Here is a 24,066-nt window from a genome sequence, read left to right on the forward strand (position 1 = left end):
AAAATGGATGTGTGGCGTGAGAGCGTGTGAAAAGTGTCAATTGCGTGAGTCTCACGGTGAATGCGAGAGAGTTGGAAGCTCTGGTTACGTTGGCGCTAGCTTGGTCAACATCAGCGAATGCTGTCTGTCAAATTAATGTAATTCAAACTAACAATAAAAATGTAATATGAACAAAACGAATATGAACATATTCACTGGTAAAGGTGAAGGGGAGTAGCTTGAAGATGTCATATTCATACTCTAGAGTAGACCAACTCACTTTCTGGAGGTATACTGCCCCCATCTGGTATGGAATGTGCAGTATGAATGTATTTTTTTTGACACAAGGCACCTTTAAATTGACCCACTAGCACATTTTACACAATAAAGCGATCTAGAATCCACGGCAAAGGACACGTATTGCCACTATTATGCGTGTCATGTGGAGGGCTCCGTAAAATTGATATAAATTAATGCATTTATTTCACGTGCTAGTCACGTTTCCCTGACTCCCCCAACAACAGCGGCCTATAACCGGACAGAAAAATGTGCGCTGAGGCGACATTCCTATCACTACTACTTGTACTATATAGTTATTATATTTAAGTCACTTTTAACTACATTATTAAAGGTACTCTGGTAGTTAAATAGTAGGCTAGGTGGAAAATCGCGCCAGTCCACAAAAACCCATTGCTGCCCCACAGAAAAAAAAAACAAAAAAACAAAACAACAACAACTAATAAACACCCATATCTATTCATATTTTCCTTACCTCTGTTCACTCATCGTCCACAGCAGGTGTGTCAGGATGTTGAAATGTGTGCAGTGCCCGCGCAGTACAACAGCTGGAGAGGAAACGTGAGGTCTTTGATGCCTAACTGTGATTGGTTAGGAATTAATTTCAAATTTCTTGGGTTACCTGCAACATTCTACAATTTATTTTACACACGTCAATAGGCTAAATTGATTTTATTATTATTGTTGTTCATATTATCATCATTATTGTATACTAATAATAATTACTGCGTTTGTCTGACAGCTGCACTGTTATGAAGCACAACTTTTTACAGTCTATGAGCACAACTTGATAAATAAATGATGTATGTCTGTGTCTCATGGAATCCAAATGAAGGCCATGTGTTATAAACGCTATAACCAAAATTTCAGGGCCATGAGGTCCAACTCACCTGATAAGTAGCCTGATAAAACAGCTAAAACATTTGTCAGGTGGTTGACGTATGCTATACAGATGTTGATTACTGTTACGCTGTCACTACCTGTATTCATTAGTCGCTGACAAACTGCTGTATTGTGACTTAGGAGATTGAGTTATCTTGAGTTACCAACACCACAACTGAAATCATATCAAATATGTCTAATGTTTAGATGTACATTACAGTAGCGTAGCCAGAAAAGAGACTCTGGGTGTGCATCTGAAAATCTGGGTGTGCCACATTTATTGTCAGATTACTGTGCAAAATTATTAACCACTAGTGCAAAATGCCTGTGCACAATCAGTTTTTGTGTGTCTTTTTAGTAATTGTTGGTTTGGTGTGTTTGAGTGCTCATTGGTACAAATACACAGCAAAAGTTCAGTGACATTTTTATTTGTGCATGGTAGAAAGCACACAGTGCACAAACAGTTTGTGAATGGGCAACTACAAATGATGCCCGTGAAAGAGACTGTGAACGCATTGAATAGGATGTGTTTAGTTGGTGAATAGCATAGGCTACTATTACACAGTAGCGATAACGTTAAGCGCACCAGAATGAAATATAATATTCAGAAGTAAACAGCATAGCTGACTTACAGATTCAGTTTACATCCACAAATGAATAAGCGCGTCGATTCAGGGAGCAGTGCAGAGTGCCCGTGCAAAATCAGTTTTTGTGATACTTCACTTTAAAATGAAAATTCTGTCATCATTTACTCACCCTCAAGTTGTTTCAAACCTGTATGAATTTCTTTCTTCTGCTGCACAGAAAGATAGATATTTTGAAGAATGTCAGTAACCAAACAGTTAACTGGAACCATTGACTTCCATAATAGGAAAAAAAAGTACTATAAGAAGTCAATGGTTCCAGTTAACTGTTTGGTTACTGACATTCTTCAAAATATCTTCCTATGTGTTCAGCAGAAGAAAGAAATTCATACAGGTTTGAAACAACTTGAGGGTGAGTAAATGATGACAGAATTTTCATTTTAAAGTGAAGTATGCCTTTAAGGAGACGTTGGGTTTTGGTCACCATGCTAGAGGTCTTCATGGGTGCACTTTCATCCGAAAACCCGAGGTCCAAGCGAGTTCGGGTCTAAAACTTAAACGAGTGCCTTGGACACAGGTCTGGTTCGGTATTATTGGCTTTGGGTCTCTGGCATCTAAATGTGCTTTTTCAATATGGACTTGAGAAGACCCGAATTCTTTTAAACTGTCAGGCATTTAACAAAACTTTATTAGCTATTTAAAACAATTCTATGACAATGTTATTAAGTTCTCTCTGAATCCGCACTTCTACATGCAATGGACTCTACGTAAGGTTGCTTACGCATTTAGACGTTGCTCCACATTTTTGCCTACCATTTCAACAATCATCTTAAGGTCAGGTATAAGATACAATTAAGTTATAGGATGTACTGAAGTTACAGTGATGAGTGATTGACATTTCAGCACTTCGCACGTACTTGCATGTTCATGTCAAGTGCAATTTTGAGAAATGCGTGTACAAAAGGAACAAATGTTTGTAACCTTGCACACAGAAATCCATTGTAACTATGAGATCCATCAGGAAAAGGCACTCGCTTCATTACACTGCGTGTTCATGCAGGGCTTCACGTAAATAAACGAATAATGGAGCAGCGGCCAAATAAGTCAGCAGGACACCGGGATTCTTCTTGACAGACTTTGCTGTGCACAAGTCAGTGCCATTTATGTTTGGGTCCAGTCAGGTTAGAAAAGAAATGCTGTCAGGTTGGGTCGGACTCGGGTCTGACTCGGGTTGGGTTTTTCTTTAAATAAAATTATTTATGCAGGTCAGGTTCGGGTAAGAAGTGATTTGGGTCGGGTACAGATTTTAGGATCCAAGAAGACCTCTACACCATACCTCACAAATAAATTTCAGTGTTTTTGACGTCAATATGACATTGTCAGGAGACGTTGGCTTGACGTTGTATTTTGGTTAGTAAATCCCCCAACCTAAAATCAACAAAATATCAATGTCTAATGATATTAGAATTTGACGTTGTGTGGACGTTATCATAATGACATCAAGATGACGTTTCATTTTGGTCACCATTCCTCACCACTAAATGTCAGTATTTTACGTTAATATGACGTTGGTTTGAGACGTTGTCTCAACGTTGGATTTTAGTTCCCTATCGTCCGGTCACTACGACGTACGTAGTGGTGAACGACGAATAGGAATCTCGCTAGAGAGGCCAATCTACTTCGAGTGAAACTAAAACAAGCCAATACACATTGGCGTGCAATCATTTGCATCAGCTGCGCAGCCTCGCAGCGCGGGTATTTAACGAGCAGCTGGTGTGATTGCACTTCAGCTTTTTGCTTCGGAGCCAAGCACTTCGATGCGTCTTACAGAGAGTGATTTTCTAAATCAACGAGCCTTTCTGGACCTCTCCTTCCCGGTGCGGGCGTTACAGCACGGCAGCGCGAGCAGTCTTTTTTTCTTTTCTCTCTTCTCTTTCTCTGTCTTTTTTGTTTTGAGTATTGAGCAAACAAAAAAGCTGTTATAACAGCTGGTAAGGTGCGCCATCAGAGCGCTCAAAAGCTGTTCTTACAGCTGGTAAGACCTGCCAGCGAGAGAGAGAGACAGCGCACAGACAGGTGCACATTCCTGTCTGTGTTCGCAGTGACTGTTCCCCTGCGTGTTTCAGCACCAGTGAGAGCAGTCCCTAAAAGAGCTTACACAGATAGAGAGCGTCTTTTTAAAGATGACTTTCTATCTGTGTGTTTCTGGATGCGGTCGTTACCTGGGTTCACGGGATGGTCACGAACGCTGCCTCGTGTGTCTGGGCATTAAACACGCTGAGGCAGCGTTTGTGGATGAGTCATGTACCCATTGTGGGAAGATGACCATCGCGGAGCTGCGGTCGAGACTCACGTTCCTGCAAAGGGGCGGAGTCCCCGTGCCTCTGCCTCGATCCAATCCTCCTCAGAGGGTTGCTTCGGGCAGTGACACGGGTGACCTGAGGATCACGGTGAGCGCGTCTCCTTCGGGGAACCAACCCCCTAGGAGCCCTCACCCCTCTCATGCTCCGCAGCCAGTTGAGCCACCATTGGAGAGGGCTGGACCATCCTTGCGGTGTGTACCGGTTGTCTCCTTTGGGGCTCCCCGCGAAGACCAGATGTCGATCGCGGCATCGGAGGGTGGGTCAGACTTCTCTGCGGATGACGACTCAGTGCCGTTACCTCCTTCGGGTGTGTCAACGGTGCCTGAGACGGACCCGGAGATGATGGCCATGCTTTCCCGGGCCGCCAACGGGGTCGGGCTCGTGTGGAACCCTCCACCGTGTCCCGAACCCTCGAGGCTGGACGATTGGTATCTCGGGGTGGCGCGCGCTGGTTCTCAGCAACCCACCCCAGTGCCTTTCTTCCCGGAAGTGCATGAGGAGCTTACGGGGACGTGGACGGCACCTTTCACTGCCAGAAACCGTTCCGGTGGCTCCTCCTCCCTCACCACCCTTGATGGCGGGGCAGCTAAGGGATACACGCGCATCCCGCCAGTGGAACGGGCCGTTGCTATGCAACTGTGCCCTAACTCCACTTGGCGCGGAGAACCGTGTCTCCCTTCACGGGCCTGTAAGTACTCGTCGGATCTAACCGGCAAGGCTTACAAGGCCTGTGGGGAAGCTGCCTCTGCCGTGCACGTCATGGCGTTGCTGCAGGTTCATCAGGCCAAGGCACTGAAGAACCTGCACGAGGGTGGTCATGATCCCCAAGTTCTTCAGGAACTTCGCATCGCGACGGACCTCGCGCTTCGTGCGACGAAGGTGACCGCGCGGTCGGTGGGTCGTGCGATGTCCACCATGGTGGTCCAGGAACGCCATCTCTGGCTGTGTCTGGCAGACATGCGGGAGACCGACAAGCTCCGGTTCCTTAACTCCCCCGTGTCCCAGACCGGCCTCTTCGGCGACGCGGTCGAGAACTTCGCCCAGCAGTTCTCGGCTGTACAAAAGCAGACTGAGGCCATCCGTCACATCCTGCCGCGGCGGCCAGCTGCTGCTCCCACCCCTCCTTCTGCTCGTCGCCGAGGGCGGCCTCCTGCGTCTGCCCCTGCTCCCGCGCAGCAGCCTCCATCCAAACGGCGCCGTGGACCCAGTCGCAGGCGGGCCGCCCCGCCCGTCCAGGACCCCGCTAAGAAGGGCGGCAAAGCCAGGAGCAAGCGGCCCTAGGACGGGCGACCCAGAGATGGCAGGGACTGCTCTCCAGGAGACGATGACTGCATCGCTCCATCCCCCGGAAGAGGGCCGGGTGGAAAATCTTTGTTTTCCTTTTCTTTTTGTTCCGCCGCTGGCCTCAAAACCAGCGGTACCCAAATTTTCAATAAAAGAGCAGTTTCTTCCGTCTCTGGGTCCGAAGAGGGCCCGGAGAGCAGTGGGGGGAGAGAATCCTCACCACTCTCATCCGCCTCTTCTATCGCCAGCAGGCAGCAGGGTGCAGTTCGAGAACGCAACCAAGCCGTCTCCTGCACCTCTCGCCTCATGGAACCAGGTAAGTGTTGCGCAGCACACTCAGACTCCGCTACGGGCCGCCTCCCAGAGAGAGCCTCCCGAGCCAAGCCCCTGGGTTCCACCTCGCTGCCCCACTCCGGGTACGCCTATGGTCCCTTTGGTCCCGCTTGTACGGTCTCTGCGAGCCTGGCTAGCGCTCCCCGGTCCGTCTCGCTGGCTCATTCGGACCATCAGGCTCGGCTATGCGATTCAGTTCGCCCGGCGTCCCCCCAAGTTTCGGGCCATCCACTCCACTACAGTGAGAGCAGCCGATGCCCATGTCTTGCGCGCAGAGATCGCAGTCCTACTGGCGAAGGACGCGATAGAGCCGGTCCCTCCAGCCGATATGAGGTCAGGGCACTACAGTCCCTACTTCATTGTGCCCAAGAAAGGTGGTGGGTTACGACCGATCTTGGACCTGCAAGTTTTGAATCGGAGCCTTCACAGGCTACCGTTCAAAATGCTCACGCAGAAACGCATTTTCGAATGCATCCGTCCCCAAGATTGGTTTGCAGCGATCGACCTGAAGGACGCGTACTTTCATGTCTCGATTCTTCCTCGACACAGGCCGTTTCTGCGCTTTGCGTTTGAGGGTCGAGCATATCAGTACAAAGTCCTACCCTTCGGGCTGGCCCTGTCTCCCCGTGTCTTCACGAAAGTCACGGAGGGGGCCCTTGTTCCCATGAGAGAACAGGGCGTTCGCATTCTCAACTATCTCAACGACTGGCTCATACTAGCACACTCTCGAGATCAGTTATGCGAACACAGGGACCTCGTGCTCAGGCACCTCAGCCAGCTGGGCCTTCAGGTCAACTGGGAGAAGAGCAAACTCGCCCCCGTTCAGAGGATCTCTTATCTCGGTATGGAGTTGGATTCGGTCGCACAGACAGCGCGCCTCACAGAGCAACGCGCTCAGTCGGTGCTGAACTGCTTGAACACGTTCAAGGGCAGGACGGCGGTCCCACTGAAATTCTTTCAGAGGCTCCTGGGGCATATGGCAGCGGCAGCATCGGTAACTCCGCTCAGCCTGCTCCATATGAGACCGCTTCAGCACTGGCTTCACGGCCGAGTCCCGAGATGGGCGTGGCATCACGGCACTCACCGGGTGGCAATCACACCGGCGTGCCGCCAGACCTTCAGTCCGTGGTCAGACCCCTCGTTCCTCCGGGCAGGAGTCCCCTTGGAACAGGTGTCCAGGCATGCTGTGGTTTTCACAGATGCCTCTGCCACCGGCTGGGGTGCCACGTACAACGGGCATGCAGTCTCAGGGGTGTGGACGGGCCCCCAACTGCACTGGCACATCAACTGCCTCGAGTTGCTAGCAGTACGTCTCGCTCTGAGCCGCCTAAAAAGGCCGCTACAGGGCAGAGACGTGCTGGTCCGTACGGACAACACTGCGACCGTTGCGTACATCAGCCGTCAAGGTGGTCTACGCTCCCGTCGTATGTCGCAACTCACCCGCCATCTCCTCCTTTGGAGTCAGAAGCATCTGAGGTCGCTTCGAGCCATGTATGTCCCCGGTGTGCTCAACCGTGTGGCCGACGAGCTATCACGAGCTGTGCTCCCGGGAGAATGGCGACTCCACCCCCAGGCGGTTCAGCTGATCTGGAGAGAGTTCGGAGAGGCTCAGGTAGACCTGTTTGCCTCCTCAGAAACCTCCCACTGCCGGTTGTTTTACTCCCTGACCGAGGGAACACTCGGCACGGATGCACTGGCACACAGCTGGCCCCGGGGCCTCCGCAAATATGCATTTCCCCCAGTGAGCCTACTTGCACAGACCCTGTGCAAAGTCAGGGAGGACGAGGAGCAGGTCCTTCTGGTGGCTCCCTATTGGCCCACCCGGACTTGGTTCCCAGAACTCATGCTCCTCGTGACAGTCCCTCCCTGGCCCATTCCTCTGAGGAAGGATCTTCTGACTCAGAGACGGGGCACCCTTTGGCACCCGCGTCCGGACCTCTGGAAACTCCATGTCTGGTCCCTGGACGGGACGCGGAGGTTCTAGGTGACTTACCCCCAGAGGTACTTAACACCATCACTTCTGCGCTAGCGCCGTCTACGAGACGTGCGTATGCCTTGAAGTGGAACCTGTTCGTCGAGTGGTGTTCCTACCGCAGAGAGGACCCCCGAAGATGTTCGATAGGGTCAGTGCTTTCCTACTTGCAGCAAGGGTTGGAGTGAAGGCTGTCTCCCTCCACCCTTAAAGTAGATGCTGCTGCTATTTCAGCATATCATGACCACATAGATGGCAAAACAGTTGGAAAGCACGACCTGGTCGTCAGGTTCCTTAGGGGGGCGAGACGATTAAATCCTCCTCGTCCCCCCTCCATACCCTCTTGGGACCTTTCCCTGGTGCTCCGAGCACTTCAGGATGCTCCCTTTGAGCCTTTGCAGTCAGCAGACTTAAAGCTTCTCTCCTTGAAGACTTTGCTGCTGGTTGCACTGGCCTCGATCAAGAGGGTAGGGGACCTGCAAGCATTTTCGGTCGACGAATCGTGCCTAGAGTTCGGGCCGGGTTAGGGTTAGGGTTAGACCCCGGCCTGGCTATGTGCCCAAGGTTCCTACCACTCCCTTTAGAGATCAGGTAGTGAACCTGCAAGCGCTGCCCCTGGAGGAGGCAGACCCAGCCCTGGCTTTGCTCTGTCCCGTTTGCGCTCTGCGTATGTACGTGGACAGAACCCAAAGCGTCAGGACCTCAGACCAGCTCTTTGTCTGTTACGGAGGCAAGCAGAAGGGAACGGCTGTCTCCAAGCAGAAGATGGCCCACTGGATAGTGGATGCCATCGCCTTGGCTTACGAAGCTCAAGGCGTGCGCTGCCCACTCAGGTTGCATGCACACTCCACGAGAGGCGTTGCATCCTCTTGGGCGCTGGCACGTGGCTCCTCGCTAACAGATATCTGTAGAGCTGCGGGCTGGGCGACACCTAACACGTTCGCTAGATACTATAGCCTACGTGTAGAGCCCGTGTCCTCCCGTGTTCTCACCCTAAACGGGTAGAAGCACTGAGAGTACCGACTCTGACGGCTTGCTGCACCCTACTGTGCACCCTTATTGCTCCAGAGTCAAAACCTGTCGAGTCCTCCAAACACCCTCGGCCCGGACGTGGCAGAGCGTCCGGTGCCAGGCCTTTACCCGCTGAATCCTTGAGAACCGGGTCTAGGCTGGGTCCCATATGTGTATATCTTCCATGGCTGCTCCTAAACGGAAGCCCATGTCTTTCCCTTGGGCTAAGTCACCTATTATTCATATGTAGTACAACCCTTGGGTTAGTCCATATGTGTATTCCCACATAACTCTTCTTAAAGGAGAACTCCGGTGAATTTTAACATTGAGCTAATTTTTTTGTACATTTGGAGTGCTGTCAATACAGAGAACAACGACAAAAATCAGTGTTGCCTACACCGAGTTATTCTATTTTTAAAATTTGCACCCTGTTGACTTCAATGGGGCAATATTTAAACCTGCTTTTAGCCTCTTAACATCTTTGATGTGTCATTACAAGTGCACAGAAAATGTGAGTGATTCCTTCTGAGTGAACACGAGTGAATCTGACTGCAGTAGATGTGAAAGAAATGTATAAAAATGATGTTATTTAAGCCAGCGCAAATACCTGTTTACATCCTGTTTTTCGGTGGAAGTCCAAAGTAGTCGATTGCCGAGTTCACGCGCATAGGTTTAGTTACCTATGATCACGCGCGTGAACTCGGCAATCGACTACTTTGGACTTCCACCGAAAAACAGGATGTAAACAGGTATTTGCGCTGGCTTAAATAACATCATTTTTATACATTTCTTTTATACAATTTGACGTTGTGTGGACGTTACCATTATGACGTCATAGAGATGTTGGATTTTGGTAACTTTACAACGCAACCTAAAAACAACAAAATATCAACGTCAGCTGACGTCAGTATTGGACGTCAGCTTAACGTTGACATTAGACGTTGAGTTGATGTTGGATTTTAGTAATCCGACGTCGCAACCAAAATTCAACCGAATATCAACGTCATATGACGTTGTGTGCCTGCTGGGAATGTTTACTGTTCATGTTTTTTTATTGTATGGAAAAATCCCACTTAAAAAAACAGACCGCCATTACATTTTTTTCCTCTCGCGCACCCCCTGGTGGTTGCTCGCGTACCCCTGGGGGTGTGCGTACCACACTTTGGGAATCCCTGCGCTAGAGTATAGGATTAGACTCAGCTAGGGTAAAGGATTAGAACCCAGCTGACGTCGACTGTAGACACGCTAGGGCAGGGGTGCCCAACCCTGCTCCTGCCGATCGACTGTCCTGCACAGTTTATCTCCAACCTTAATCAAACACACCTGAAACAACCAATTAAGGTCTTCAGGATCACTTGAAAATTAAAGGCAGGTGTGTTTGACTAGGGTTGGAGATGAACTGTGCAGGACAGTCGATCGGCAGGAGCAGGGTTGGGCACCCCTGCGCTAGGGTTTTCAGATTAGACTTAGCCACCGTCGACTGTAGGCACGCTAGGGTATAGGATTAGCACCCAGTCGATGTGTAGACGCGCTAGAGAATAGGGTTAGACTCGGCCCACGTCGACTGTAGATGCGCTAGAGTATAGGATTAGACTCACCCGCCGTCTATGTGTAGACGCGCTAGAGTATAGGATTAGCATCCAGCAGATGTCGACTGTAGACGCGCTAGGGTATAGGATTAGAACCCAGCCGACGTCGATGTGTAGACGCGCTAAAGTATAGGATTAGAACCCAGCCGATGTCGATGTGTAGATGCACTAGAGCAGTGGTTCCCAAACCTGTCCTGGAGGACCCCTAACACTGCACGTTTTCTTTGTCTCCCTAATCAAACACACCTGATTCAACTCATCAACTCATTAACCCATGTGATAATGAGCTGATGAGTTGAATCAGGTGTGTTTGATTAGGGAGACAAAGAAAACGTGCAGTGTTGGGGGTCCTTCAGGACAGGTTTGGGAACCACTGCACTAGAGTATAGGATTAGCATCCAACAGATGTCGACTGTAGACGCGCTAGGGTATAGGATTAGAACCCAGCCGACGTCGATGTGTAGACGCACTAGAGTATAGGATTAGACTCAGCTGCCGTCGATGTGTAGACGCGCTAAAGTATAGGATTAGAATCCAGCCGACTGTAGATGTGTAGACGCGCTAGAGTATAGGATTAGACTCAGCTGCCGTCGATGTGTAGACGCCCTATAGGATAAGCACCCAGTTGCCGTCGATGTGTAGATGCGCTAGGGTATAGGATTAGACTCAGCTGCCGTCGATGTGTAGACGCGCTAAAGTATAGGATTAGAATCCAGCCGACTGTAGATGTGTAGACGCGCTAGAGTATAGGATTAGACTCAGCTGCCGTCGATGTGTAGATGCGCTAGGGTATAGGATTAGACTCAGCTGCCGTCGATGTGTAGACGCGCTAAAGTATAGGATTAGAACCCAGCCGATGTCGATGTGTAGATGCACTAGAGTATAGGATTAGCATCCAACAGATGTCGACTGTAGACGCGCTAGGGTATAGGATTAGAACCCAGCCGACGTCGATGTGTAGGCGCACTAGAGTATAGGATTAGACTCAGCTGCCGTCGATGTGTAGATGCGCTATAGGATAAGCACCCAGTTGCCGTCGATGTGTAGATGCGCTAGGGTATAGGATTAGACTCAGCTGCCGTCGATGTGTAGACGCGCTAGGGTATAGGATTAGCACCCAGCTGCCGTCGATGTGTAGATGCGCTAGAGTATAGGATTAGCACCCAGCCAACGTCGACTGTAGATGCGCTACAGTATAAGTATTATAGGACGTAGTTAGGTTTAGGGAAAAATCTACCGCAGGTTTTATTTAGTACTGTGGCTAGATTAGTAAATATTCAGACCTGAACTGAATGTTCAGTCACAGTTTAGTAGTAATGACTTTGACAATAATTTCTTCACTGAGAAAATAAAAAGCATCAGAAATACAACTATAAATGTACAACCTTTGACAGTGTCTTATGATTCTTATAATTATTTTCTATAATTATCTCCCCTCAAGAACAATTGCAGTGCTTTATAACTTAACTCTTTCCCCACCAATGATGGAATTTTCTGTCATTTATTAGACAATGCTTCCCCGCCATTGACAGAATTTTCCATCTTTCCGTGTTTTCACCGTTATAAGGTAGGGGGCGCTATGACACATCTTCTAAAAGAGTACAGAATCTCTGGATTAAAACAGAGGCGAAAAGAAGCAGAAACAAGAGATAGCATGTAAGAAGATGCATATGTAAATAATAAATAAATAATCATCAACATTAAACAACACATAAATCAGAACTGCCTAACATTACCGAATGAAATGTCGACCCAGGAAGAGGTATGGGACCGTGAAGCCTTGAGGTGTTGATGTACTCAATCTACTCCATGTTTTGATCATCAATCTGAATCTTATCCGGACGTAGTCTTTGACAAAAAAAAATTATTTTTCTCAGCTTTTTGTATAATTTTTTTTTTTTTTTTTAAAGATGGTGCTGGCTGGAAACTTAAAAATAAAAAATAAAAATGCTGGTAGGGAAAGAGTTAAAGGATGGAGAAGCTCTGATGTCCAAAGTTAAGGACAGGAATGGAAAAAGCATGATCACCTTTAAGCATTGTGCGTGCCAGTGGTTTAGTCTGCTGATTTGACACTTATTTGTTTGTCTGTGTTATTGAAACCTAATCTGTGAGGTCTGTGTAAACTGACAGTGGTCAAACACACTGAACATCTGTGCTGAACACAAGATGTGTGCTGCAGTTCTTTACACAGGTTCATGAATCCTACATGAAATAAAGATGTACACAATAACAACTGCAGAAAATTCACATTGATTCAACAGACATTAGGTGGTAACACTTTACAATAAGGTTCATTAGTTAACAATTTGTTTGATCAAAAATACAGTAAAACTTGTAATATTGTGAAATAGTATTACAATTTAAAATCTTATCTGAATATATTTCAAAATGTAATTTATTCATGTGAAGCGTCGTGACGTAGAACGAACGTAGAGTTTTGTTTTGCTCTGCTCACGCTACGTCATACGTCATACTCCAGCATCCCTCAGAAGGCCTTCGTTTATCCCCCTGGAGCCGGATGGATTATTTTTGTGAAGGATGCGCGCACATTTTGGGACTTCAACGAGGTGAGCCCCATTGCTTCACATTATAACCACTGAAAGATCTAAGACATTTTCTAAAATAACTGAAAATGTGTTCGTCTGAAAAAAGATTGACATATGCATCTCGAACGGCTTGAGGGTGAGTAAATCATGGCTTAAATATCATTTTTGGGCGGCGAACTATCCCTTTAAACAGGGATGCAAACAGCTCGCTTTTCTGTGCCTCTTTTTCACGTCAGTTTGGGTGACTTGAGTCTGAGAGGGTCTGATTATAATTTCACAAAGTCATCTGAAGCCATTCCATAGCTTAATGTGAGGGACAGAAGTCTATTTACATCATTAAATTAAAGTTTATGGAAACTCGTTTTCCCTCCTCTGCGGCTGTCAATCATTCTCCATTCAGTATTCAAACAGCGCGCGCGCCTCGTCCGGTTACAGAAGGATGCACGGTAAAACTCTCTCCAATATGATATATTCACATTATAATGCATGATGTGTAGATAAAAGGCTGTGGATTTGCATAAAATGACTTTATTTTGTGTATTTGTATTTTATGTTTGTTGCTGTTTTTAAACGACTCGCTACCGTGTGCCTGTGTTCACACCACAAGGACTATGAATCGGCATCAAACGCACAATAACTGGAATTTAAAACTGTGAAGAAACAAATTATCAATAAACTGTTGGACAGATATACACTAGGATTTGTGCGCTCGACTTTTCTTCGCTTTGTGCCGTGAACTTTTAAAGGGGTCATATAATGGTACATGCACTTTTACAAGTTGATTGTACTGAAATGTGTGTTGGCAGTGGCTGTACACAACCATCATAAAATGATAAAAATCCATCCAGTGTTTTTTTTTAAATCTTCTTATATGTTTCCTCCTGTCTCAAATCAAGCTGTTCGATATTGTGATGTCACAATATCGACGCCCCTCCCACGATGGCTGATTGACAGCAGCGTTTCAAACACAGACGCGCCCTCGTGAGCGAGCTGTCAATCATAGCACGCGCCGACCATTGTTCATTGCGCGCGTTCATTGTTGATAGCTGGAGTGCTGAGCAGAATGGCGTCTAACGATTGTGGTGTTCTGTTCTTGGGTGTAATAACAAACGCAGCAGTCATATTGATGATGTTTCTAAATCCATACAGCTGAAGACGCAGTGGCTGAGTTTGTTTTCGAAGGGAATATTCCCCACGATCAACGTCAATGCTGTCATGTTTGCGCGAATCATTTCACCAGACTGCTTTACAAACGAGGGTCAGTATAAAGCTGTTTTTGCTAAGAAGCTGCTCCAGAAAAAAGGATCAGTACCAACTATTCGTGTTCCTGCTGAACCTCCAGAAGAACAAGTGAGTGTAACGTTTTATTGACCTTTATATTAATCTTTATATTAATCTTTGCAAATAGCTTGCACGCTTCACGATGAATGTGGCTATTTTTACACTCAGGGTACATTATGGCATGTTTTCTATGTACGACGTTCTCAATATAATTCATAATCCCACGTTTATAATGAACAACGCGTTATAGTTTTTGTATTATTATTTTAAACGGTGTCCGCACAGAACAGAGGGGCGGGGTGAGCAAAGCTCATTATCATTTAAAGACACATGCACTGAAATGGCGTGCTGAAAACAGCTGTTTTTGACCAGGTAAAATGAGTGTTTTCTTACAATACTAATGGGAATTTTTAATTAAAGTATATTACAAACTTTTAATTTAGACCCTAAAGTATGGAGAGAATTATGTGCCATAATTTAACAAACAAATCCAGCATTTTGCAAACAAACTCAATCTACTTCGCAAAGGAAAACTCGACTCGCAAACAAACTCGATCCGCTTTGCAAAGGAAATCTCGACTCGCAAACAAACAGAAAGCAATGTGCAAGCACAAAGGTCAGTTTGAGTGAAAATGCAGTGGAGTAACAAATATGTATTGTGTTTTACAAATATAAATAAATGAGCCAAGATAATACTTCACAAATATATACAAACCATCCTTCAAATTGCATGTAACCTTTGAACAAATACCAAATCTAGTGCATACAAATGCATATCTGTCTGTTATGATTGTGTGACACTTCGCTTTTTATGAGATCTCTCGGCTCGATTTTCTCACAAATGCGTCCAGGCAGATTTTCTCACAAATGCGTCCAGGCAGATTTTCTCACAAATGCAGTTGAGCAACTTCCTCTTCTAAAACAGTAGATGGCGCTAAACTAGAGGCTAATTTAGCGCTAGTCTCCCAGGAGAAGCACTGATTTGAAACTTGCCTTTGCCTACAGCTGAGGAAAATGACCGGTGAACGGGTGTGTTTCTGTCTTATTTGATCTATAATTAACCTTTTTGAGGTTTTCTCTTGCAAAATGTTTATTGCATATCTAGACAGAAATCCACATTAGCACTTAGTAGCACTTCACTCTCTCTAGGATCGGGGAATCTATGCTGAAAGCTCTGCCATCATGTTGCTTTTTGTCATTTTTTTCTGCATCGGACTCATGCGAAATTACTAAATTAGTGATTATGTCTACACTTGAACGAATCTATTTCTTTCGTTCTCCATAAATTAATGAGAACATTTAATTTAATTGAAAGGAGGGTCCCACTTATTTATTTATTTAGTTGGAATTCAGTCAGCTTAACTGTTAATGTAATAAAATAATTAATGAAAAAAACAATATACAATTGTTTCTTAACTTGCCTGTGACGTAGCCTATGCAGTGCCCAAATTATTATTTTGGACACACAAATGAAACCCGCCGCTCAATTAAATGAAATGTTCTCATTCATTTATGGAGAACGAAAGAAATAGATCCGTTCAAGTGTAGACATAATCACTAATTTAGTAATTTCGCATGAGTCCAATGCAGAAAAAAATGACAAAAAGCAACTGATGGCAGAGCTTTCAGCTTATAGATTCCCCGATCCTAGAGAGAGTGAAGTGCTACTAAGTGCTAATGTGGATTTCTGTCTAGATATGCAATAAACATTTTGCAAGAGAAAACCTCAAAAAGGTTAATTATAGATCAAATAAGACAGAAACGCACCCGTTCACCGGTCATTTTCCTCAGCTGTAGGCAAAGGCAAGTTTCAAATCAGTGCTTCTCCTGGGAGACTAGCGCTAAATTAGCCTCTAGTTTAGCGCCATCTACTGTTTTAGAAGAGGAAGTTGCTCAACTGCATTTGTGAGAAAATCTGCCTGGACGCATTTGTGAGAAAATCTGCCTGGACGCATTTGTGAGAAAATCGAGCCGAGAGATCTCATAAAAAGCGAAGTGTCACACAATCATAACAGACAGATATGCATTTGTATGCACTAGATTTGGTATTTGTTCAAAGGTTACATGCAATTTGAAGGATGGTTTGTATATATTTGTGAAGTATTATCTTGGCTCATTTATTTATATTTGTAAAACACAATACATATTTGTTACTCCACTGCATTTTCACTCAAACTGACCTTTGTGCTTGCACATTGCTTTCTGTTTGTTTGCGAGTCGAGATTTCCTTTGCAAAGCGGATCGAGTTTGTTTGCGAGTCGAGTTTTCCTTTGCGAAGTAGATTGAGTTTGTTTGCAAAATGCTGGATTTGTTTGTTAAATTATGGCACATAATTCTCTCCATACTAAAGAATCATATTAGCTTGTACAAAAATGACATTTATATGACCCCTTTAAATGCCCACTTGTGCAGCGCAGCGCTGCACACTGTGATTCCACGTTGCTTTGAGCACATCATTCTGCACCCGCGATGCGCATACGCGCTTTGTGCGCTCTGTTTTGAAGCGTTTCATATTATCATCAGGGTTCCCGCGGGGTCTTAAAAAGTCTAAAATTCTGAACTTTAAATTTAAGGCCTTAAAAAGTCTTAAAAACGGCCAGATTTTCATCCGCGGTCTTAAATTTCATTTAGTCAGGTCTTAAAAAGGGTTTACCCTCGTTTATTTCCAGAAACGCTGGCCGCAGAAAGTTATTACAAAGTAGCAAAAAAGTATCGAGTCGTAGCCAACAAAGCGGAGCTCTAGTGCTGGGGTCTCCAACACGTCGATCGCGGCCTGATTGTAGGTCGCTCGCCAAGAGGCCATTCACATATCGCGTCTTTTGCGCGCTCAAGCTCGTTCAAATGTAGGCGCGCGGTAAGCGTGCTCATAATTGAAGCGACACGCTCGTTTTTTCCAGGCGCTGTCTGAAAGCTCAGTCAACAGGAACGATGGGGGTGCACCCAAACACTACAGGTGTTTTTCTCTTCTCCGTAAATGAATCTTGTAGCAGAGCTACAGCAAGCGTTTTTCGGTGGTGGAAATCCATTAGCCACTAAAACTTTTTTGTCATTGTGGAGACGCAGGGCATGGTTGCATAGCAACGACAGACGCCACGGGAAAATCGGACCTAATTTTACTATTAATAAAGTGCATTGTAAATGTCAGTAATTTATCTTTTTGGATATCCAAATTTTATTTATTTATCTATTTATCTTTTAATTATTTTTATAAAAAAATATTTAAAGTCTGAAATATGTGAGGTTTATCTTTTTATAAAACCTTTTTTGTCAAACCTTTATTTTAACTTTATTTTAACTACCAGTATATAACATGCAAGACACAAATATTCATTTTTAATGGTATTATTTTAATGTTTATGTAAACAAAAAGTGCATATTGATGCTAAATTTATTTGTTATTTGCTGGTTTTCGACATAAAACATGGTGAATTGATTTCATTGTGTAGTATTAGTACTTTTTGAACAGGATTCTGTAATAACCATGATCATTTTTGTCACTATAATCATGAAATTAAATGTTCATGCCATTTCATCTCTAGTTATGATCAACTATGATCAACTAAAATCAACTAATTATGTTTTTTACAGTATAATATGCAAAGTACAATTTTCTATAAAAAAAAAATATTTGATTATGTTCTTTTCTCTGACACGCGTTGTTGGGTGTGGAAGGTTACTAATGTGATTTATCTGTAAATTAAATTAATGCTTTTTCAATTATGAATTAATTGAAATAAAATTAATTCTTTGATTTAAATATTTATTTGGTAATGCGTCGTGTAGGTCTTAAATTTCAATCTTTATGGTCTTAAAATGTCTTAAAAAGGTCTTAAATTTGACTTACTGAAACCTGCAAGAACCCTGTATCATGTTTTTTTCCTATATTTTTTATACCTAGCCTGCACAATACATTTAAAATAAGAATAATTTAATTGTATATTATATTGTATGCACTAAAGCTGGTGAAAACCTATCTCAGTCAGGTCCACAATGTCAGATGACAGATTAAGCAATTTAGATGTTCTAAGTATTGAGTCAAGGAGGGCAAAGGCCTTAAATCTAGATGAATTTGCTGATCTTTTTGCAAAAAAACCCACAAAAATCGTAGAATACAGTTAATGTGACTGATTCTGAATATGTAATGCAAATGTAAAAAATATAATAGAAATGCAAATACATTGTTGAATGATTGTAAACATGGTATTTTGCCTGTTAATGCCTACAGTGCAGTGAGAAAATGATATGACAACAATAAGGTCTAAATGTAACTGGCCCCTCTAACAGTACAACTGGCCCCAGCTTGGCCCCCCCAGTTGAAATGGTCTAGAACCGCCACTGATCTACGTGCTCTCGAGTTTTGCTACTGATTTACCTTCATAAAGACGGAGCCACTTTCTGCTCTTATGTTTACTCCATGCACTGTCAAGGGCTTCATCATATCTGTCGTGGTACCGGTCTTTGCAGCAATTATTTTACCGCAAATACTGCATTGCGTGCTGTTGGCATCAAGCCTGGAGAAATGTAGCCATACTCTTGATCGACTTTTCCACATCTTTATGGTATTGTGTGTGTGTGTGTGCTCGCGTCTCATGAGTATGTGCGCGGAGAGTTTGTGTGTGTGTGCTCGGGTCACATTGAGTATGTGTATGTGCGCGAGTTTGTGTGTGTGCTCGCGTTTTATATAAGTATGTGCGTGGAGAGTTTGTGTGTGCGCGCACGCGTCTCATGAGTATGTGCGCGGAGAGTTCGGCGTGTCTCCTGTGTGTAGAGTTTGCTTATATGTGCGTGAGCGACTTTAGGTGTGTCGTTGTGCATTTCATATGTATTTGTTTTATCAAAAACTAATAAATTATAGTTTTTTTATTTAAAATAAAAGGAAAAGGAATTTACAAAGGAAATGTTTGCTGTTTACTGTTCATGTTTTTTTATTGTATGGAAAAATCCCACTTAAAAAAACAGACCGCCATTACATTTTTTTTCCTCTCGCGCACCCCCTGGTGGTTGCTCGCGTACCCCTGGGGGTGTGCGTACCACACTTTGGGAATCCCTACGCTAGAGTATAGGATTAGACTCAGCTAGGGTAAAGGATTAGAACCCAGCCGACGTCGACTGTAGACACGCTAGGGTATAGGATTAGCACCCAGTCGATGTGTAGACGCGCTAGAGAATAGGGTTAGACTCGGCCCACGTCGACTGTAGATGCGCTAGAGTATAGGATTAGACTCACCCGCCGTCTATGTGTAGACGCGCTAGAGTATAGGATTAGAACCCAGCCTATGTCGATGTGTAGACGCGCTAGAGTATAGGATTAGACTCAGCTGCCGTCGATGTGTAGACGTGCTAAAGTATAGGATTAGAACCCAGCCGATGTCGATGTGTAGATGCACTAGAGTATAGGATTAGCATCCAGCAGATGTCGACTGTAGACGCGCTAGGGTATAGGATTAGAACCCAGCCGACGTCGATGTGTAGACGCGCTAGGGTATAGGATTAGAACCCAGCCGACGTCGATGTGTAGATGCGCTAGGGTATAGGATTAGAACCCAGCCTATGTCGATGTGTAGACGCGCTAGAGTATAGGATTAGACTCAGCTGCCGTCGATGTGTAGACGCGTTATAGGATTAGCACCCAGTTGCCGTCGATGTGTAGACGTGCTAGAGTATAGGATTAGACTCAGCTGCCGTCGATGTGTAGACGCGTTATAGGATTAGCACCCAGTTGCCGTCGATGTGTAGATGCGCTAGAGTATAGGATTAGACTCAGCTGCCGTCGATGTGTAGACGTGCTAGGGTATAGGATTAGCATCCAGCTGCCGTCGATGTGTTGATGCACTAGAGTGTAGGATTAGACTCAGCTGCCGTCGATGTGTTGATGCACTAGAGTGTAGGATTAGACTCAGCTGCCGTCGATGTGTAGACGCGCTATAGGACTAGCACCCAGTTGCCGTCGATGTGTAGATGCGCTAGGGTATAGGATTAGCACCCAGCTGCCGTCGATGTGTTGATGCACTAGAGTGTAGGATTAGACTCAGCTGCCGTCGACAATAATTTCTTCACTGAGAAAATAAAAAGCATCAGAAATACAACTATAAATGTACAACCTTTGACAGTGTCTTATGATTCTTATAATTATTTTCTATAATTATCTCCCCTCAAGAACAATTGCAGTGCTTTATAACTTAACTCTTTCCCCACCAATGATGGAATTTTCTGTCATTTATTAGACAATGCTTCCCCGCCATTGACAGAATTTTCCATCTTTCCGTGTTTTCACTGTTATAAGGTAGGGGGCGCTATGACACATCTTCTAAAAGAGTACAGAATCTCTGGATTAAAACAGAGGCGAAAAGAAGCAGAAACAAGAGATAGCATGTAAGAAGATGCATATGTAAATAATAAATAAATAATCATCAAATCAAATCAAATCAAGTATATTTGTATAGCGCTTTTCACAATACAGATTGTATCAAAGCAGCTTCACAGTATTAAATTAAAATACAATAATACAACAAGGTTTGTTTCTAGTGGAATTTATTGATTGATAGAATAAAATTAAATATCCCCAAAATATCCCCAACTGAGCAAGCCAAAGGCAACAGTGGCAAGGAACTGAAAAAACTCCATCAAGTGACCTAATGGTGTCCTAAAACTCCATCAGGTGACCTAATGGAGAAAAAAAATACCTTGGGAGAACCCAGGCTCAGTCGGGGGCCAGTTCTCCTCTGGCATTTATGAACTAGAGGCCGGATTGTAGTTTGAACTGTAAGATTAACAATATTATATGAATGCCTGGCCGAAAAGATGCGTCTTTAATCTAGTTTTAAACTGGGAGAGCGAGTCCGAGCAACGAACAGTATCAGGAAGACTATTCCAGAGTTTCGGAGCCAAATGTGAAAATGCTCTCCCTCCTTTGGTTGATCTGGATATCCTAGGTATGACCAAAAGCCTCGAATTTATTGATCTTAAAGCGCGCGATGGATTATAGGGCGATAGAAGATCCGTTAAATAGACTGGAGCTAAGCCGTTTAGGGCTTTATAAGTCAGTAGCAATAACTTATAATTAATACGGGACTTTATAGGTAGCCAATGTAGTGATGATAAAATCGGTGTTATATGATCATATTTTCTTGATCTAGTAAGAACTCTAGCGGCTGCATTTTGGACTAACTGTAGCTTGTTTATTGAGGATGCAGGACAACCGGCTAATAAAGCATTACAGTAATCTAGTCTCGAGGTCATGAATGCATGAACTAACTTTTCTGCATCAGAAACTGATAGCATGTTACGTAGCTTAGCAATGTTTCTAAGGTGGAAAAAGGCTGTTTTTGTAACATACGAAATATGATTTTCAAAAGACAGGTTACAATCGAGTATAACACCCAGGTCTTTTACTGTAGAGGATAAAGTAACAGGACATCCTACGATGTCAAAGTTGTATTGTGAGAGGTTCTGTGGGCGGTTTTTTGAACCGATAAGTATTACCTCTGTCTTGTCTGGATTTAATAAAAGAAAATTACGCATCATCCAATCTTTTATATCTTTAACACACTCTGTCAATTTGGATAATTTAGCGTTTTCATCCGGCCGTGATGAAATATATATTTGAGTGTCATCAGCATAACAATGGAAACTAATTCCATGTTTCCTTATAATATTTCCAAGTGGCATCATATATATTGAGAATAATAGAGGGCCTAACACAGATCCCTGCGGCACTCCATAGTTTACTGGAGTTATGATCGATTTTTCTCCATTTAAAGAGACAAAATGGTAGCGGCCAGATAGGTATGATTTGAACCAGCTTAATGCTTGTCCTTGAACACCAGTATAATTTTGTAGTCGATCTAAGAGTATTGTGTGATCTATAGTATTGAACGCAGCACTTAGATCAAGTAAAACTAGTATTGAGAAACAGCCTTGGTCAGAAGCTAAAAGTAAATCATTTGTGATTTTAACGAGCGCAGTTTCAGTGCTGTGATGCGGTCTGAATCCTGACTGAAACTTTTCATAGATATAATTTTCTTGTAAGAAAGAGCCCAGTTGAGCGGACACCACTTTTTCTAATATTTTAGACATAAATGGAAGATTTGAAATGGGTCTATAATTTGCTAGATTATTAAGATCTAATTGTGGTTTCTTAATGAGAGGTTTTATAACTGCCAGTTTAAATGTTCTAGGAACATGACCTAAAGATAAAGATGAGTTAATAATATTGAGGAGAGGCTCTTCCACTACAGGTAACACTTCTTTCAGTAATTTAGTTGGTATAGGATCTAATAAACATGTTGTTGTTTTAGATGAAGTGATAAGTTTATTTAACTCTTTTTGTTCTATAGTTGTAAAGCATTGTAATTGTTCTTGAGGGGTGATAATTGAGGCTGAATTATAAGGCGCGATTGAAGATTGAACGTTTACAATTGTGGTTCTGATGCTTTCTATTTTCTCAGTGAAGAAGTTCATGAAATCATTACTACTAAACTGTAACGGGATATTTTGTTCGGGTGACTTCTGTTTATTTGTTAGTCTAGCCACGGTGTTAAATAAAAACCTAGGATTATTTTGATTATTTTCTATTAGTTTGCGGAGGTGCTCGGCCCTGGCCGCTTTTAGGGCCTTTTTATAACGTGACGTACTGTCTTTCCACGCGATTCTAAAGACCTCTAAATTAGTTTTTTTTCCATTTACGCTCTAAATTACGGGTAACTGTGTCATGAATGTTTTTCTTGACCTCAACTACAGTGGTACAAATTGAATTTGTCATTAAAATGTTATAATGGCTTCATGACAACCAATGTCAAAACCAACCACATGACAGTTTAATGAAATGTTAACCCATAAAGCTAAGTGGTTTCTTAAGTTTGATAATTAATCTGCTATGTCATGTTTATGACATATTTATGACAGGTTGTGTTGTTTTAGTAATGTCAAGTTGCCATAACAAAGACATCTCACACAATGTCATATTTGCATTAAAAATTTCATAATTGAGCGAATGACACTTAATGACAGTTGTCATAAACATGCATAAAACCTCCTTCATATTTATGACATGTGTCATATCATGATTATAACGGTGTCATGTCAGTCTTATGCACACCCCTTCAAGTAAAGTGTTCCCCCGCCACTGAGACTCGCCATCCGACCCGGCATTAAAAACACAGTATTCATACACTATTATAATAATAATAATAATAATAATAACAACAATAATAATAATATAATATATGCTTAGTTGCCTCTTCAATTCCTGTCTTCTGCACAAGTGTTAAAATATAATTAAGCGTACCTCACCGCTATGTGCTTGTGCACTACAGATCAAGTATGCCTATATGCCTGGGACGTCACAATTGTTTAGTTCATATTACCTGTAATTGTGAATTGTCTGTATAATTTGTTAGGATAGCCTATTATGTGATCAGTAATCTTCATTTGTGTTTTTTAAATGTATAAGCAATATCACAGGAGTGTTATGGAATACAGACTCGGAAACAGGGAAATGCAACAACAGGTTCATTATTCGGCAGCACAGAGCGTAATGGTGGGAAACAGGCGAGTGAACAGGGCAATGATAGATAACATTGACTTGAGATGGATGAGAATGGAAAGTCTCTGTCTTACAGGTGCAGGAGATTGTGGATTGCTGAAGCAGACAGAGCACACACCTCGCTGGATGGAAAGGTAGGTGAGAACACACACACGAAGGACCAGGAGACACAAAGGGATCATATGCCGGAGATACTTGGAGAGGAATGACGTAGGAGAATAATCGCTACAGTATAACGTTAGAGAGAAATCGCACGAGTCAGGTAGGTAGTCCAAACAATGTCTATAAACAAGACCGGAGGCTGAACTGGTGCAAGGTGTGTGCTTAAGTAGCAGAACTGTAGATGAGGGAGATGCAGTGCAGGTGTATGTGATATTAATTACGTGCAGGTGAGTGCCAGA

This window comes from Abramis brama, assembly GCF_963993115.1.
Source record: "Abramis brama genome assembly, chromosome: 3".
Taxonomy (NCBI): domain Eukaryota; kingdom Metazoa; phylum Chordata; class Actinopteri; order Cypriniformes; family Leuciscidae; genus Abramis; species Abramis brama.